A 19795-nucleotide genomic window follows, 5' to 3' on the forward strand; every position below is an offset into this window, starting at 1 on the left:
GGACTGTTTCTGTAGCTTAGAAAAGCATGCTTTTGAGCACATGATTTGAGATCTTTGAGTTTCAGGTTTCTCATGCTTAAGGTGGGGATTATAATATTCATTCATCTAGTTGTGCTTTCAAGGAATGGATATTGAGTACCTACTGTGAGCAACACACATGCTAGGGAGGCACTGGGACACCAACTCGAGAACTAGTCACAGGGTGTGCTGTTAGGAGTTCCGAGTCTAGTGGCTGAGGTAAGTAAATAGTTGCAATTCAAAGAATCAAGAAGATAATATTCATTAGAGGTTTTTAAAATCTAAAGTGCTTTGAAATGGTGGGCTATTACTGTTATTAACTCTATTAGGGAGCGTGAGAGGAGAAAGTCAGAAAATGCCAGCGAGATCCAGGTTGGGGTTGAGTTCCCCACTTTGCCAAGGCTCCCACTGGGAGGGCTTCCAAGAGCACAGGCCCTTCCAGTAAGGGTGCTATGGCTCCCGCCTGCTTTTGACCTTTGTGAAGAGTGCTTGCGTGAACACACTTCACTTTCAAAAGTTTAAAAATACGCACTTGGAATTGTAGATGATCGACAATGAATCCCAGGCGTGTGGAGAATTGTGCTGATCTGGGAGTACATGGGCCATGTGCCCTGCAGTTTGACGTCAGCACCGTCCAGGAGGCGCACAGCCTCTGGGCCCCTCTGCGCGGTCAGTCTGTGATGCAATGTGCTTTCACAGCCTGTGAATCAATTCCCTCTAGGAAAAGAAAAAAAAACACAAAAAAACCCAACAAACAGTATGCTGATGAACTGGATATACCACTGTTGAAATCCCTGATTTTGCAATATTTAAATACTTTCTCAGCTAAGATGGTGAAATAGCGTAAGCAGAAAAAAAGAAGCCACATGGAGTTATTAGAATCAAGCCCTTTCCTTTTTGAATGTTGACCTTTGAGTTTCCAAATTGGGTAAAGGAGTAATTATCAGGAATACCTTGATAAAAGGTTGTACGATCCCAGTTTAGGAAAACAACTTTACATGTTTAAGTCCTTTGTATTTTTGGTAGCACTTTAATACCAATTTTCTAATTTAATCCTTCATGCCAACTCTGTCAAGTAGATGGAATATTCATAATTCAATTATAGATGAAGACACTCAGGACAGAGAATTTGTGACCTGTCCCAGACTCTTACACCCAAAACACAGGGGACGGAGAAGAGGGTAAAGGAAATGAATATTCATTAAACAGCTACTATTTGCTCGGTGTTTAATATGATTGAATTTAATTCATCACACAATCCTGGGGTGGGAGATGAGTATTCTTATTCCTATTTTACAGACAGTTAAACCAAGGTCATACATTTAATATTTAGAGGATGAGTTGAGATTTAGATCCAAGAGCTCCTTGATTCCAAATCTGTAGGTCTTTATCTACATTTCCAACATTGTCGATTATGTGTTTTTACTCTTCTGAGCACTTACCTCCAGTAAGTGTGTATTTGTTTATACACAAGTTATTTGCACATACTATTGTACTACTACTTTAGTAGCATTATAAAACATCCACAGGAAATAAAGATATAGAGATGCATACAGATGAACGGAAGACATACCATTGCTGCACTCCATTTCGTAGACCACCGTCTAGTCTGTACTCCTTTCTTGCTTATTAGGAGCACAAAGTTCATTCCTTCAGCTTATTTTCTTAAACAAATCCACCAGGCAGCATAGGGACATGTTAGGGTGGGGTTCTTCAGCAGAGGCACTGTTGGCATTTTGGACCAGGTAAATTCTTTGTTGTGAGAGGCTGTGTATTGCGGATACTTAGAGGCATCCCTGACCTTTATTCTGTAGATGCCAGTAGCGTATCTTCCACAGAGTGACAAAGAAAAATGTCTCCAGACATTGCCAGATGTCCCTTGTTGGGGGTAGGGGAACAAAATCCTCCCCAATTGAGAACCACCATTTAAAGGTAATCAACAGGAATGTTCTCCTTCTTGCTAATGCCAAAGAAGAAGGCATTCAGCAGCACCAGTTTGGAAGACGTTTTTCCTTGCCCATTGAAATTCATCCAGAGGACCCTTGGGCTCAGTTCCAACCTGTATCCAGCAGCGCCTGAGATTGGCCAGCCAGAACGGAGGTCCAGCTGTTCAGTGATGATATCAGCCTTGGGATGACTCCCGTCCCCCTGCATATCACATCTAATTTTAACATCTTGTGCTTCACTGCCAATGGACTTTGACAAAGCCCAGTGTGGAAGACTATGGTAGTCCAGTGTGGGGTGGAATCAGGTAGACCTGTGTTCAAATCTGTCTTCTGACACTATTATCTGTGACCTTGAGCAATTCCCTTGACCTCTGTCAGCCAGTCTTTCCTCACATGATAAGACATGCAAGGGAGGAGAACATTTATATCATAGGGCTACAGTATTTAACACAGTGACTGTTACTGGCTCTTAATAAACAGTAATAGCTATTCTTTTAATTATGATGATGATTGTATAAGATACTTAGACTCTTGCCTGACACATAGTACGCACTCAATGAATGACACAGGTTGTCATAATGTGTATTGTAAATATGCATTTTTTGAGTTTGATGAGTTTGACTATGCTGCTAAGTCGCTTCAGTCATGTCTGGCTCTGTGCTACCCCATAGACAGCAGCCCACCAGGCTCCCCCGTCCCTGGGATTTTCCAGACAACAACACTGGAGTGGTTTGCCCTTTCCTTCTCCAATGCATGAAAGTGAAAAGTGAAAGTGAGGTTGCTCAGTCGTGTCTGACTCTAGCAACCCCATGGACTGCAGCCTACCAGGCTCCTCTGTCCGTGGGATTTTCCAGGCAAAAGTACTGGAGTGGGGTGCCATTGCCTTCTCCGGAGTTTGACTATAGATTCTGAGAAATAGGGACAAGATCTTGTTTATCACTTGATCCTGATTACCTAGTTCAGCCTCAGTTCAGTTCAGTTCAGTTGCTCAGTCGTGTCCGACTCTTTGCTACCCTATGAATTGCAGCACACCAGGCCTCCCTGTCCATCACTGACTCCTGGAGTTCACTCAAACTCACCTCCATTGAGTCGGTGATGCCATCCAGCCATCTCAACCTCTGTTGTCCCCTTCTCCTCCTGCCCCCAATCCCTCCCAGCATCAGAGTCTTTTCCAATGAGTCAATTCTTCACATGAGGTGGCCAAAGTACTGGAGTTTCAGCTTTAGCATCATTCCTTCCAAAGAACACCCAGGACTGATCTCCTTTAGACTCTCAAGAGTCTTCTCCAACACCACAGTTCAAAAGCATCAATTCTTCGGCACTAACCTTTCTTCACAGTCCAACTCTCACATCCATACATGACCACTGGAAAGACCATAGCCTTGACAAGACGGACCTTTGTTGGCAAAGTAATGTCTCTGCTTTTGAATATGCTATCTAGGTTGGTCATAACTTTCCTTCCAAGGAGTAGTTCAGCCTGGCATATAGTAAAGTGAAAGTGAAGTTGCTCAGTCGTGCCCGACTCTTTGTGACCCCATAGACTGTAGCCCACCAGGCTTCTCCATCCACAGGATTCTCCAGGCAAGAATACTGGAATGGGTTGCCATTTCCTTCTCCAGTAGGAGGTGGCGTGTAGTAGGTGGTCAGTAATTGTTGTGAATCCATGAATGCATGCATTCTTCCTCTGAAGCCATGAAAATGTGTGAGCACTGTCTTTTTGGGGTTTGCTTTAGAATCATAAGGGCCCTGCTAGGTAACACTCCAGAAATTCTCCAGTCCCTTTCACCTGTGCAGTTCAATGGGATTACATATGTTTGGCACTGGCTTGGGAGAGAAGGCAACTCAAACTCTTCTTATGACCTGAAGCTTAAGGAGTGGGAGTTCTGTATCATTTTATCCAGTCAATGGAAATGCAGGAACTCAATCATCAAGATTGTCTAATTGTTCCCTTGAAATTGACTGAGATGCTTGCTATCATGATATTTTCCAAATTCCATTTCATAATGCAAGTTTACTTATCTGGTTTCAGGTTTTTGATTTATTCTTTGTTTCCTCTGGCTAGTTTTAGAAAAATTAGAACTCTTTTGTGACTTTACAAAAAAAGATAACTTATGAGGCTGAGAAAAAAATTTTTATTGGGAATACATCAAAAATCATCAATAAACCAGGCATAACAATGCTTGATAAATTTAGGAGAAAATTGATTGCAGCAGTAATAGCTGATTTAAACTAATGCCTGCTTGCGTCATTACTCAAATAAACACAGGAGCTACATCAGTTTTAATTTCTGTCTTGTTTAAAAATGAGCGAGTTTCTTCTCAGCAAATGACTGTTGATGATCTGGATCTTAGCATTAAAAAAGGGGAAAATTTTCCACCATTTTCTGATCGTTGTTGTTGTATGTTCTTCAAATTTTCAGCACCTCAAACCTATAATTTTCAGAATATGTTTTATAAAAGCAGAATTAGCACTATGGGCTTGTTTTTGTGTTTGTGTGGGTTTGGGGAGTGTGTTAGAGAGGTGTGTATGTAAGTAGGCATGTGGTTTTTGTCATTCAACCTAAATGAGATATGCAGTTGGAATGTTCCTTTTGTTGGAAAAACATGTATTCAAAAAACATATTGCCTCTCAACTTTGTTGAGTAACCTCTCTTTAGGTATTAATGGGATGAGTGAATAGAAACTTCCATTTTGCCTTGTTTGGTATCACTCAAAGGCTGATTTTATGTTAAATTATATGTAATTGCCTAGTCACATCAAAATACTAAAAAAAAAATTGAAAGCAAGAGTAGCCAGACTCTTTATTCCCACTGTGTCTAGGAAATGCTGCTGAGATTCAAAAGAAGTAAACAACTGAGTAAGTGGGGTTTCATTTTTCTCCCCCACCCCCAATTATGAAAATATTTGAAAAATGCAGAAAAATTTTTAATGAGCCAAAAGAAAATATTTAAAAGTTATATAAAATTCTGTCATCTAGTTGCAACCCCTCTTGGCATTTTTTAATATGGTTTCAGGCTCTTCATTCTATACATGGGTTCAAACAAAAGAGTCAAGATAATATTGCATATACATTAAAAAATCATATTGAAGTATAATTGATTTATAATGTATTAATTTCTGCTATATGGCAAAGTGATTCATTTGTACACATGTATTCTTTTTCATATTTTTTCCATCTTTTTCCTATTTTTATCTCAGAATATTGAATGTAGTTCCCTGTTGCACATACATTTTTGTATGCTAATTTTTCTTTCATGTAACTTATAGCCATGCTTTTGTGTTATCACAAATTTATAGCAGTTTAATATCTTCATTGGCCAGTAAACCATATTTGACCCAACTGTTCTATTATTAGGTATTTAGGTGTTTTCCACTATTTTCCTTACACAAAACTGTGGACCTCTTAATTAGGTAAGGGTTGTCTGGCCCAGATATATATTCCTGTTTTTCTTCTTTGGTGATTTGCTTATACCTCTTTCTGTGGTATCTTAACTTGACTTTTTCACTAGGCCAAATGGTCTTCTATGTTTTTGATAAAGTTTCCACATCTTTACCAGGGGATTGTTTCAGGCATAAAGGACCCAGGTGACTTACTGTAATTGACCTCTAAGTCTTGACCCCAATGTGGAAACATTATTGCCCTGAGCCCAAAGGATGGAGTCATAGTTGCCTTCAGCCAAGGAGATTTGGCTAAACTTGGCCTTGCCTTTTAAAGCTGAGTTTTAATAAATCAAGGTTTACTTCTCCCCAAACCCACTTTAAATCTCCAATTGTCAGATGTTTCTTATGTTTAGCTATATATTGTTCTTATTGAATGTGGGTTGCTTTATATTGAAAATGCATGGTTTATTAACCATAGTAACAGACTTTCCAATATGAACGTGCAGCAGAAGGATTCCCAAGTATCTTGACTGTAACATCAGTGTTTTCTACATGGGGATTATGTTTGGAGCAAAACCCATACCATCCATTGATCATGTTTCTGAGAAGAAAAACGTCGATTGCTCTTATCCAGGTTGGAAGTATAGAATCCAGACACATGTATGCTGATCTATTGTGTGGGGAAGTCAGGGGTGAACACTGTGAACATCTGCTTCAAGTTATATCTTTTGCTAGTTTCACATTATAACTTTCATGACAGATACCATTTGCTAAATGTCTGTAGGTTCTATTAAATCTCTATCTGTATACTTGAAATCTGTACTTTTGTTTGGTAATTCTAGTTTTTCAGCTTAGGGTCTCACTAATTATGTCTTCCTTCTGGTCAACAAAATCACAGTTTTGGTCACACAGGTGATAACCACTGCTAATTTGTTCTGAAAGGAAGTTTTCATTCATTTAAATGGTACATGTTGAGTTCTGCTATGTCCTCAGGGACTAGACATATGAGGAAGATCACTCAGTATGGAAGGTGAGGGCTGGGTTATGCCTTGGATCACCATGACTAGGGGTACACATGGCCTAACCCCATGGAGAAACACGAGGAAAGCACGGTGTCTGCTGCACAGAGTTTTCTGCAGTCAGTATTCAGTTTTAAACTTGAAAGTCCCTGTGTTTGTCTGTCAGGCCCAGTTTCTCAGTGGCAGGATCAGGTAAACAAACTCATAAACAGCCAATAAGACAGAGTGGTGGTAAGTTCTGCAGAGGAGTTATGAACAAAATGTTACAGCATTTCAAAAGAGGGTGATGAAATTGGTGCTTATGCTTACCCTGACTTTTACAGCTCTCCTGCTGGTCTTGTTCTGTGCCTCCATCTTTCAGGATGCTGAGGAGCCTTTGGATATGAAAAGGGATAGTTTCTAGGAAAATTATCCTAGGAAGGATATTCCTTGCTGTTTCACCAAGGAATTTAGCCTCTATCTTCTTTTCCTTGAGTTCTTCCTTCCTCCCTCTCTCCCTTTCTTCTATCTTATCATTTATTATTTGATTTTCCCAATAAGTATTTCTTCAGCCGCTACATTTACCAGGATGGAGATACAGTGATGATAAATAAAGGGAAAGTTCTTGCCCTCAAAAAGCTTATATTCCAGTGCATCAGCCTATTGGCCCTGATTAAAGGACCAAATCATTGTGCCCCACATGCAAATGTTTCTGCTGCTCTCTAACTATGCTGTCTTAGCAGAAAAGCTCCTGTTGGCTCCCCAGGTCCTTTAACTCTTTGCTAGCGCGGTGTGAGTTTTATCCACATCATACTGTGCTCGTGGTAGGCCCTCATCATGTGCTTGCTGATGAGTACTTGCCCGATTCTGCCAGTTTCCTAATTATATTTAATTTTTTCTCTTAAAATTTAGTTTCCTGCATCTTTGACTTACCTCATTTCCAGTCAGAGTCTCCACAGGAGTTGACTCAAGGATGGTTTCAGTTCAACATCTATAATAAGCAGATCCCTAAAGCATTTATTTTTAGAGGTTATGTAATTGCCAGAACTTCCCTGGTGGCTCAGACAGTAAAGAATCTGCCTGCAATGCAGGAGAACTGGGTTCAACCCCTGGGTTGGGAAGATCCCCTGGAGAAGGGAATGGCAATGCATTCCAGTCTTCTTGCCAGGGAAATCCCATGGACAGAGGAGCCTGACAGGCTACAGTCCATGGGGTCGCAAAGAGTGGGACACGACTGAGCGACTAACACTTTTACTTCATTTGCACTATGCTCTACTCCAGCAACTTAATTTCATGGTAACTATGAACTACACATATTCCAGTGTACTTCAAAGCATCCATGAGCACGGACAGAGTCAAGTTCACCATATTTAAGTCATCCAGAATTTAAATCACTCCTAAGTCAGCACTTTGGCTCATTCATTTTCATTCAGAGCTCAGAGCAACTTGCCTGACTTATCTCCTTGGTCCTCATATTATCCATCAGACCTTCACAATCAGGTTAAATCATTGCCTCACCCTCCATGAGTCTGCAGGCAAAGGATAATTTCTCATACTCAAAGATGTTTTAGGCTTTTGTATTTTAAAGCCAAACTTGTAAATACATCTTTATTCTTTCTGTGTACTGTCTTTTTCTTTCTCTTGTCTTTCTCTTTGGTTATTTCTTCCTTCACTTTCTTTGAATGGCTCATTATTTCTGTATTGAAAGGATGAATCTCAAGTACTGCCCATTCTTAGTGGAAAACAACCCCAGGAAGGATTTCTGTGCTACTGGCCAGCAGTCTGTTCCCTCCCGTCATGAAGTCTTCCTGTTTGTGGGCCATAGGTTGGATTTTAAAAGCTGTGCCCTATTAAATTGATAATGGTTCATTTTCAGAGCTGCCTGTGGTTATGGATTCCCAGCCTCTCTTGTAAGTCTCTCCTGGGCCACACACCCTTTTTGGAGAGAGGACCTTTTCCTGGCAAAAGCAGTCGTCAACTCCTCTGCCTCCTCCCCATCGATTTGATGACTTGGCCTCTCAAAAGGTCATATACACGGTGGATTCTTTAAAGCTTGTTTATCTGGGAAAGGGCTTTTAGAAGGGAGATTGAATCCCTGCTGTCAATGACTCTTTTCTGAAACAGGGCCAGGGAGATAAGGAGAGTTCATGTTGCCAGGTAATGACCTTGCCTGGACCCACTTGAGAGAGGAACCCACAGGCATCTTGTTTGGAGAGGCCTGGCAGAGTGATGAATGGACCCACACTCTGTCCAAGGCAGAGAGGGCTGTGTCCTCTCTGTTCCTGAAAGGCCAGGAGAAAGAGAGTTGACCCACATGCACAATTTTCCAACTTTCTGGCACAGTCCTTTGGTTTACGCAACTTGTTGGGGTAATTTAATATTCATTAAAGTGTCTACTGTGCATGAGGTGCCAGTGGTCAGCTTTCACTCTGGTACACTCCACTCATCAGAGACCACTAGAGACAGTGGGGGCACCAGAGTCACAAATGCATTCAGTTCATAAGCATCTCTTGTGTACCTGCACGTGCCTGACTCGGCATTATATCGTGTTATGTTCAATGGAACCACAACAAAAATATACATGACATAGTCTCACCCTCCCAACCGTTGTTTGAATCATATTGGGGCCCAAGGCACAGATAGATGAAGCAGCTAGAAAGCAGTGCCTGGCTGTGTAGAATTGAACTTCAGAAGGAACTTAATTGCAGCATTATTTGAAATTGCAATGAAATTAGAAACACTCTTGATGTCCATCTGTATGGGAATGTTTACAAATGATGCTCTAACCATACCTTTGAATATTCTGCACCTGTTTAAAAGAAAGCTATACATAGAACTATCAGTGCATTTCAGTCATTCAGTCGTGTCCAACTCTTTGCGACCCCATGGACTGCAGCAGGCTTCCCTGTTCATCACCAACTCCCAGAGCCTGCTGAAACTCATGTCCATTAAGTCAGTGATGCCATCCAACCATGTATCTCATCCTCTGTCATAGAACTATAGGCAATGACATTGAAAGATTGCCAAGACTATTGTCAAGTGAAACAAGAAAGTATTTTACTTTCGCTATATGCCATTTATATTAAAAGTATATATTTATGAATGAAGGTTAATGCATTGAAGAGAGACTTCCATGATATTTACATGTGGACTTATATTTTTCTGTTTCATAAAGATGTGTTTATTTATTATTTATATATTATTATATATTATTTATATATTACTTATATAATTTAAAGTTAGCAAGGAAGTAAAGGCTAGATTATATAAGATCAGAAGAGAGCAAGACATAGTGAGTGCTTGCTCCTTCTTGGCTCCGGATCTTGAGCCACTGTCTTATTTGAGCAAAAGACCAGGGGCCTGTCTGGGGTTGTTTTTTCCCAGGCACAGGGCTGGGGAGCAGCTGCGATAATCAATACGACTTTAAAAATGGCTGACTGCGCTTGTGAACATCACGTAGGTGGAGGGAGCTACCATTTGTCTTCATTTTCTGTTAGCCAAAGTGTTTGCGTTAATGGGGGTGAGGGTTGGCAATATAACTTTTGACTCCTTGTCCTCAAGAAAGGCATGTCCTGAGTGTGTAAGGTCCTTTTCTGCCATTGCTTTTTTAGATCTTGACAACCGCCGAGACATGATATTGTATTTATGGCTCCAATTTTATTTCACACCCATACCTGCTACATACTAATAAAAAATAAAGTGTGTCATGGTGATGTAGTTTTTTGGCATATGATTCCTACATACTTAAGTGTTCAGGAGTTATTTGAATGTATATGTCCTGTGACTCCAGACAGATTAGATATGAATTGAAGTTGGGAATTTTGTCTTTGAGCTCACAGGAAGCCCCTATAGTTATGCAGAATGGTAGCTTTTTACATAATGGACACTGAATAAATGAATGCTGTTGGTGGAGTGAATGATTGAGCTGTTGAATAATTATTCCCTGACTTTTTGTTTTCATATAGAAAATAGAGTCAATGCAATAAAAGTGAAGCCATGGACTGAAACTGTATAAGTCTATCTTTCGAGTGAAATTCCTTTGGCTACTTCAAAAACTATAAAATCTTTCTGAACAGTAAGAAAAGCAGAGACAAATATAACAAACACCCATGCGTCTAACATCCGTATTTAACAAATGTTCACAGTTCGCAGGTTTGCATCAGATTTTTTTTTTATTAAGACATAACATATTTCAGATACATTAAAGCTCCATTTGCCCCCTTGCTAATCCCATTAGCCTCTCTCATGTGTCAGAGGGAACCACTAAGTCTACAGAATCTATACCTGTTTTCTTTTTTTTTAGGTTCTTGTTTACTTTATTTGTCTTTTACTGCACTGCATCTTAGTTGCTACACAGGGGCTTTCTCCAGCTGTGCTGCTCAGCTTCTCATTAGGGTGGCTTCTCTTGTGGAGCACAGGCTGTAGGTGGACGGGCTCAGTAGTTATGCACGGGCTTAGTTGCTTCACAGCATGTGGGATCTTCCTAGACCAGGGATCAAACCCACGTACCCTGCGTTGGCAGGTGGGTTCTTAACCACTGGGCCACCAGGGAAATTGCTCAAACTACTGCACAATTGCACTCATCTTATACTCTAGTAAAGTAATGCTCAAAATTCTCCAAGCCAGGCTTCAGCAATACGTGAACCGTGAACTTCCAGATGTTCAAGCTAGTTTTAGAAAAGGCAGAGGAACCAGAGATCAAATTGCCAACATCCGCTGGATCATGGAAAAAGGAAGAGAGTTCCAGAATAACATCTATTTCTGCTTTATTGACTATGCCAAAGCCTTTGACTGTGTGGATCACAATAAACTGTGGAAAATTCTGAAAGAGATGGGAATACCAGATCACCTGATCTGCCTCTTGAGAAATTTGTATGCAGGTCAGGAAGCAACAGTTAGAACTGGACATGGAACAACAGACTGGTTCCAAATAGGAAAAGGAGTACGTCAAGGCTGTATATTGTCACCCTGCTTATTTAACTTATATGCAGAGTACATCATGAGAAACGCTGGGCTGGAAGAAACACAAGCTGGAATCAAGATTGCTGGGAGAAATATCAATAACCACAGATATGCAGATGACACCACCCTTATGGCAGAATGTGAAGAGGAACTAAAAAGCCTCTTGATGAAAGTAAAAGAGGAGAGTGAAAAAGTTGGCTTAAAGCTCAACATTCAGAAAACTAAGATCATGGCACCCGGTCGCATCACTTCATGGGAAATAAATGGGGAAACAGTGGAAACAGTGTCAGACTTTATTTTTGGGGGCTCCAAAATCACTGAAGGTGGTGATTGCAGCCATGAAATTAAAAGACGCTTACTCCTTCGAAGGAAAGTTATGACCAACCTAGATAGCATTTTCAAAAGCAGAGACATTACTTTGCCAACAAAGGTCCGTCTAGTCAAGGCTATGGTTTTTCCAGTGGTCATCTATGGATGTGAGAGTTGGACTGTGAAGAAAGCTGGTGTTGAAGGAGACTCTTGAGAGTCCCTTGGACTGCAAGGAGATCCAATTAGTCCATCCTAAAGGAGATCAGTCCTGGGTGTTCATTGGAAGGACTGATATTAAAGCTGAAACTCCAATACTTTGGCCACCTCAAGCGAAGAGTTGACTCATTGTAAAAGACCCTGATGCTGGGAGGGATTAGGGACATCAGAAGAAGGAGACGACAGGTTGAGATGGCTGCATGGCATCACCAAGTCGATGCACGTGAGTTTGAGTGAACTCCGGGAGTTGGTGATGGACAGGGAGGCCTGGTGTGCTGCAATTCATGGGGTTGCAAAGAGCTGGACACGACTGAGCAACTAACTGACTGAACTGATACTTGTTTTTGTTCTTTGATTTTTTTGTGTGAGCATACACTCCATCAACAGTCTAGATTTTTGTGAATTTTAAAATCTACATAAGAGTGTTATGACGAATATGCTCTTCCTTGACTTGCTTTCTTTTCTCAATATAATACGGAGATTTCTCTGTTGATGATGTAGATGTAGTTTATTCATTTAATTCCTTTGTACACAGATTTCAAGGTTATTGCTTATTCACAGATACCCCTTCCCCTATGGATGGAGACCTAGATTTGCCCCTGGTGTTCCACAATTCTTAATAGCACTGTTAATGATGTCCTCATGGATGGCCTTCCTTTTGCTCATGAGTGTATCCTTCCTGGGTATGACTGGGAAGTGAAATGGCTCAAGAGTGGGGGCGTTATATTTTCAGTTTTGCTATATATCAATAAATTGTCCTCCACAAAGGTTATAATTAAATGACATCCCCACCAGCGGTGTAAGAATATGCCTGCTTCTGGACATTTTCACTAACACTTGGTATCAGCATCTTTCACTTTTGATTTTTTAAGGGAATTTATTTCTGGCTGATGAAGGCTATGTTACAAAGTCCAACCCCTGCCAATGTGCTTCATGCTCCAGATTTGTTTAATATCACACGCTATCTGAACATCTCAAAAGCCAACCCGTTTGCCAGGAATGCGTTTACTGCCTTGATGGCAATCTCTTATTCAAGTCCCAATTAAAATGTCCCTGCTCCTCTCCACTTTCTCTGACTCCCCCAAGTCCTTTATTGGTCCTTCTCATGCCTACGGCTGTTGGTATAGATCTCATTGGTTGCGCTTACGGTGCTCTATTAGGGTTACTTTCTGTGGCTGTTTGCATCCTTGGACTCTGAGACTTTCCAGGGCAGGGATGATAGGCAGGCAGCTCAGTTCATGAGCATCTCCTGAGTACCTCGTTTGTGTCTGGCCTGTGCTAGGTTGCATAGAACTACTATGACAATAACAACAAAAAGTACGTGCCATCATCTCTCCCTCCTGAGTGTTATTTGAATCCTACAGGGGCCCAAGGCAGAAATTTATGAAGCAGTTAGAAAACAGCACCCAGCTGTATAGAATGGAACTCCTGACTCTGTAACACTTAGACAGCCCAGTCAATGATTATTACATAAACACATGGACAAATAAATTAATAAATTAGTTTATCCAATAGAGTCTGCCGAGCACTTGTCTAGGGGTTGGAGATGTAGCAGAGAACCAACCTGTGAGCTGTCTGTTCTCCTTGAACTTACTTGGGTGTGTTTGTTGGGATGGAAGCAGGGATGGACAACAAATGAATCAATAAATTGATATATATTATGTCAGGGAATGAAAGCTGTTGGAAAAGAAATCCAAGTAAGGTGAGCTAGAGGGGTGTTGTCTTGCAGCCCACCTCTGACTTCGGCTGCAGCTGAGTGAGATTCTTTTGCTTATGACAGCTCTCCCCATCCCATGGCACTTTCTCCAAAGCTGAGGAGCTTGCTTGTTTTGGATGGAGCAGCCTTCCCTCCAGTTACTCACAATGCTCACCTGCTCCATTTGCCCTGCATTGGCTTTCTCTCCTACCACTCCCTCACTTCAGCTCCCTAGAATCACCATAAGTACATATTCGGCTCACAAGTTCTTGCCTCTGACTCGGGGAATCCAAACTAAGACAAAAGACGCTGGAGGGGTTGTCAATCAGTAATGAGGAATTAGGAGAGGACTCTTTGAATGGAGGGCCTGAGTGTAAAAAGAATATGCGGTGGATACCTGGAGGAAAGGTGTCTCAGCAGAAGGTACAGCGGATCTAACCCAGCCCTCATCTTGAGATAGGCACATGCTTGGTGTGTTTGAGGAAGAGCTCAGAGAAACAGCTGGAGCAGATGTGAGCAAGGGAGGGAGCAGGGGATGATATCGGAGTAGGGGTGGGAACCTGGTAATCCAAGATAAAGGGTTTGTCATTCATTCTGAATGAATGAATTCGATGCCTTTGAACAGAAGAGAGACAGGATGCAACTGAAGTTTTAAATGAATGCGTGCATGTGTGCTTATGGTTGAAACAGACCTCACAAATAATTTGGTTGTTTAGAGATTCCAATTCGTGCAGTTGAAGAAGGGCAATTGTATTTCAGAATTGTTTTGCAGAAGGGACTTCCTGTAGCTCAGATGGTAGAGAATCTGCCTCAATCCAGGAGACCCAGGTTCAATCCCTGGATCAGAAAGATCCACTGGTGAAGGAAATGGCAACCCACTCCAGTGTTCTTGCCTAGAGAATTCCATGGATAGAGGAGCCTGGCAAGCTACAGTCTGTAGGGTAGCAAAGAGTTGGACATGACTAAGCGACTAACACACATACTAATTTTATTTCATGAGACAGTGTTGAATCACAAACAGTTCTTGCGGTGAGGAGGAAATCGATTCCATGCTTCCACAGTCCTGAAGTTAGCTGTGGTTAAAAGTTGCCTGGCTGTGGTATGACTGAGCAGGAGGGAGAAAATAGGAAGGGAGCAATAGAAATCTGAGGCTGCTTAGAATTTCCCTGGGTCCTGAGGATTTTGAAAATGATGTTTAAGGCTGCACAAAGGTCACAGACTATTTGTAGCTTTGTGATGGGGGTGGGTTTAAGTCAGAATGCCCTCTGCTTAGCCATGTTTTCTAGCAGGTGAGCTACAAGTACAGATAAGCTTCCTTCACAAAATCTGGTCCTACAACTAAGCAGGATGTTAGCTAATTCATCAGGCTTGTGAGAAACTGCTGCCTGGCAGCTTGATTACTTTTGAGTTCCCCACAGCTAAGCCATGTGGGACTGTTGGGTTCCAGAGCAGTTTCTCCTCTGCAAGGTGGTGCCTTTCTGCTTCAGTGCTGGGAGTTTTTAAAAGAGGTGTTTGTGGGATTTATTCACTGCTTTGTTGAAAACAAGGAGAGCACCCTGATCAGATCACAGAATCAGATGACTCAGAGAAATGATGGCCCTTCCTCTTTGCGTCTTAGGAGCGAGTCTTAGAAGTGGTGTAGGAAGGCAGAAAGGCTGCATGTGGAATTACTCAGGCCAACTGATCAAGATGTGGGCACCAAGTGAGGACCTAGAGGAAGGAAGATGACAATAATTCTAAGGAGAGAAATGCCCCTTTCCTTGGTGGAAACTCAGGAATGAATAATCCAGCTAATCTGACTCTCTGGTCCTCTCGTTCTTCTGCTCTGTGTGCATTAAATTTATCATCACCAGGGTAGCTGGAAAATGGAGGTCAAATTTCATTTTGGCCTGCAATGTGATAAAAATGACCTGCAAAAGGTAGATGACAGGTTGTTATTTTATGCCCTGGGAAATAGCAAAGATCAGATAGTACCTCCTCTGTGTTCTCCTTCTTTTTTTCCTTCTTGGATGGCTGATGCTAAGTTCCCTTAGCAATGCATCATAAATGCACATCCTGATTTGTTAGAAGGGTGGTCAAGGTTTAAAAGAAGAACAATCTGTTTCTAACTGGCAATTTCAATCAGTCCAGGTTGACTAGGTACCTTTTGCTGTATGAGTTCTTTACAGAACCACTGACAAGTCATAAAAATATCCAGAGCACAGGCGTGACATTCAAACACACTGTCTCTTCTGCTTATAGTTCATTGACTCCCAGAAGTCATCTATTTATAGCAATTAATGATTTCTAAGCAATTAAGTCCCCCTGTTTCAACAACTATCATATTGTAGGATAAATCTTTCCCAAAGAAATATGTGTGGCAGGCAGTTTCACTTATGGAAACCAGGGCCAAAGTTGGCATGCATGAGGCAGGGGAAGGAGTCTTTTCCATTTGAGGTGGGTAGGATTCACGGCAACTAAGGGTTATTAGGAATTCTCTCTACATCAAGGATTGTTTAAACTTAGGAAGTGCCTAGCCTTCGAGTAGCCTTGCCTCCTGGGATGAAGGTGTCCCTTTTCCAGGGGACAGTCTGGCTCCTGCGTTGCAACCTTCTCCACTGGAGGTCCTTCATGAGTCAGTACTACTGCTGCTCTGCTTTGCTTTGCAAAGATCATTGCAAGGGCTTATCTTGGGTAATTGTTATTACTACCATCTGCATTACGGTATAATTACCTTTCCAAAATGCTAGATCTCTTTAGCTGATGTTTAAAGATAAGTAATAGCCAAATAATTGCCAAGCCTTTGGATACAGAGCAGGAGCTCTGCAATGAAAGGTGGGCATGTGTTTTTCTCTCTTGTTTTTATTTTTTCTTCTTTGTCTGGGAGTGGTAGAGGGGTGACTGGGTTTCCTCCCTAGCTCTCCCTTTATTTTTACACAGACTGATGACTCAGTCAATGTAGAATTTATCCTTATCCCAATCTGATATCCCTCATGTGCAACCAGCAGGATATAGATTGTGACATTCAATAAAATTAACTTGTAATAATCAGAACTTGTGGTGGGTAAATGCTGTCCTCTGTCCCTGAGGAACAAAAGTGAGCAAGCAGGTGAGATGAATTAGAAGAAAGTCCCCGGGTCTTTCGGATCAGACAGGCAGATTTGGTGTCATCTTATCCTGACTCCTCAATTTTCATATAAAAGATTGAAACTCCTTTCTTTGTGATCCCTGATGCTCTAAAGTTTGAGCTACACTTGGTGATTAAACCTTTAGTGTATTTCTTTATGAGCATGATCAATCAGCAGAACCTTATCTGCATGTGAATTTGGTTTTTTACTATAAATCCTAGACTACCTAAGACACAAAACTGTGGATGGTGAGATATAAAGATGCAGAAAATGAGAAAATTTAAGAAAATGGGGAGAAAAATATGGATTAAAATTGATAAGGCACAGAAAAAAGCATGATAAATAATATTGTGATGGTTTACATAGGAACAGTATTGAATTAATGGTTTTAAAATTGCTATTTTAAATCCTGCTTACTGTTTGACATTCCTGTTTTTCTGGAAATTCATTTGATTAAGCAATTGGCCCAAATATTTACCTCCTTAAATTCTTATATAAGTAAGGCAGATGAATTACTTTGAGCCATGTGGATTCAAGGAGTAGGTACCGTATGTCCAAAAAGCTGGGGTAAGTGCTATCTTGAAAAAACCATCAGTCCCCAAACTTACCTGTTATAAACCATAGTTTACACTGGGCAAACCAGGAAGGATGCTAGTATTTTAATCTCAACTGCTAGTCATATTCTCCACTCCAGTAGAGAAAGTATGCTGGAAAAGATTTTAATGTGTTGGTATTTATATGTTAGGCTGAAAAATAGCTTCTACTAGTTGAAATAGCTTTCTTTCTCTTGCTGCATTCCCACCATCAATTAAGCAGTCATTTAAAAAGCATTTTATACAGCCCCATTTTAAGAAATATCTGCACCCATCAGAGCTGACATTCAAACAGCAAACTGTATAGCTTCCTGATCGTGTGTGTTTTAAGGGGAGTAGAAATGTGCTTTACTCCATGCTCCACCACTATCTGAAATTCCTCTGTTAGATCTTGGTTATTTTGATATAACATTTTATTCCATTTTCAAGACAAAACTCCTAGAAGGAGTGCTGTAGTAAACTTTGCCACTTATTGTGAGCAATTTGCTCAGATGTTTTCTAGAGAAGCAGACTGAGATGAGGACCGGTAAAGAAAGCAGGCAGAGAGTGGAAAGCTCACAGAGCTGGTGAGGGATGTGGGGTGGAGAACAGGAAAGGGATGCTAAGGGTAAACTCCACCTTCTTCCCCATTTTTCATGAAACTGGCTGAAACTCTGGTTTTCTGGTCAGTTAAACCAAGGAAAGAATTGAATCAAGGCTGGGTGTTTTAGGCTGAGTGCTAAGAAAATACATTCTTCCTAGTAGAGAGTTGCCCAGTCTGCTTTCTTCCTTTTGTTTGTTGGTGTCATATTGATCTAATGTCTGCTTTGTAGGAGTCACTACTAAGAACCAACAGAGAAAACACACCGTACTTGTCCTAATGTTGCTCCTGGGAATGGACACAAAAAGAGTGTCAAAATGCCCAAAGCTTCATGAAACATCTCTACACCGGAGAAAGTCAGTATGGAGTCAGAATTTTAGGGTCCCGATGAAGCCTCATATAGTTTGCAGTCAGGGAAAAATCCATCAGTCCCCCAAAAGTCTTATTGCAGGACATTCTTCTGGGATGTGTACTTCCTTGGAAGGATGAGGAGAGGTGAGCTGCTTTGATGCCAGACCCGTGTCTCTCTCCCTTGCATTCCTCTAGCTTCTCTGTAATTGATGCTAATTGAATTTCAAAGCAAAGGTAGCACTCCTCCATTACTGTGGTGAATATTCCGGTCATTGAAACCTGCCGTTACCTTACACAATCCCAACCTTGCCTATTGCAGTTTGGGAGTTACAGCTAGGGGCCAGCTCAGGTAAGGGCAAATATAAGAATACTCAAGTGGATTGCCATGCCCTCCACCAGGGGATCTTCCTGACCCAGGGATAAAGCTCGTGTCTCTTATGTCTCCTGCATTGGCAGACAGATTCTGTACCGCTAGTGCCACCTTAGAAGCCCAAACAGATAGATTAGTGCATTTTAAACAAAGAAAAGCAAGAAGCCCTCTGGAAATGGAAAAACCAAATAGTTGGATACTTTTGAGAAAAGTTACTAAACACTCTTAAATTTGCATGACAACTTAAAAACGCTCAAGCTTTTGCAGTTATAGACTAGTAATTGATCTAGATATCTCTTCTTGCTTCTTCTTTTCTCATGTTCTGGAGCTGAGAAAAGCAGCATTTCTAATTTACATGTCCAAATTAGTTTCAACCTACTTATATTGAATGATAATAGATTTCTTTTTCTTATAATTAATGTTGTCTGAAAACATAATACAGATTTAACTTATCATTGTAAAGATCTTAAGATTTTAATATTTTTGCAGAGGCATAAATACAGTGTAGCTATAATTATTTCATTATGTATGTATAAAAATAGGATACGGCAAAAAGTACATGCTTTCCCTCACTGATTACTCTTAATGTCTCCCAAATTTCCTGATTTACAATATTCTCTAAGGATGTAGATTTTTCTAATTGAAGTACAGTAATTTGCATATTTTTAGACCTTGTTGACACAGTTAATTGATATGTCATTACTTATATCATGCTGAATATAATTTACACTCTTTATTCACGGCAGACTTACAATGCTGTCCTTTTGGGGAAGAACTCACAAAGTAGCATTCTTTGTCGGCTTTTCTTTTTTGCTTAGCCAGCCTTTGCCCAAGGAAAACCAGAAAGAATGACGGCCAATTGGCAGGGTTTTCTGTTCAGCTGCATATTAACCATTAACATAATAGTCTAATAAATCTTAGCAGTGGTGGTAAGAATGGATTTTTTTTCCCCTAGCAGTTTGCTATTTTCAAAAGACTTTTCACCTATTATTATCTCAATTAATCCTCACATAATCCTTGAAAAAGGGATTGTTACATTTCCTTTACTGATGAGCAAAGAGACATGAGTTTGGGAGACATGAAGACTGGTCCAAGGTCATTGTAGCTAAAAGATGGCAGAGCTGGATGGACACCACTTTTCACCTTAAGGACCATGTTTTTTCCCCTGCACTGCACATTCCACCAGAGAGGTAAGGAAATACGACAAGAAGAGTATGAAAGAAAGGAAAATCAGGAAGAACTCCTAGTGAAGATTTGTTGTTATTGTTC

At 40.8% G+C, this 19795-nt stretch overlaps 1 protein-coding gene across 6 annotated transcripts in view; it reads left to right on the top strand.

Moving 5' to 3' along the window:
- Nucleotides 1-19795, top strand: part of PPARGC1A (PPARG coactivator 1 alpha) — a 716069-nt gene that overhangs the window by 264374 nt on the left and 431900 nt on the right. The window lies entirely within an intron of this gene.

The sequence above is a fragment of the Bos grunniens genome, chromosome 6, assembly GCF_055505025.1.
Source record: "Bos grunniens cultivar Pamir isolate PY7600 chromosome 6, Bosgru_T2T1.0, whole genome shotgun sequence".
NCBI classification, from domain to species: Eukaryota; Metazoa; Chordata; class Mammalia; order Artiodactyla; family Bovidae; genus Bos; species Bos grunniens.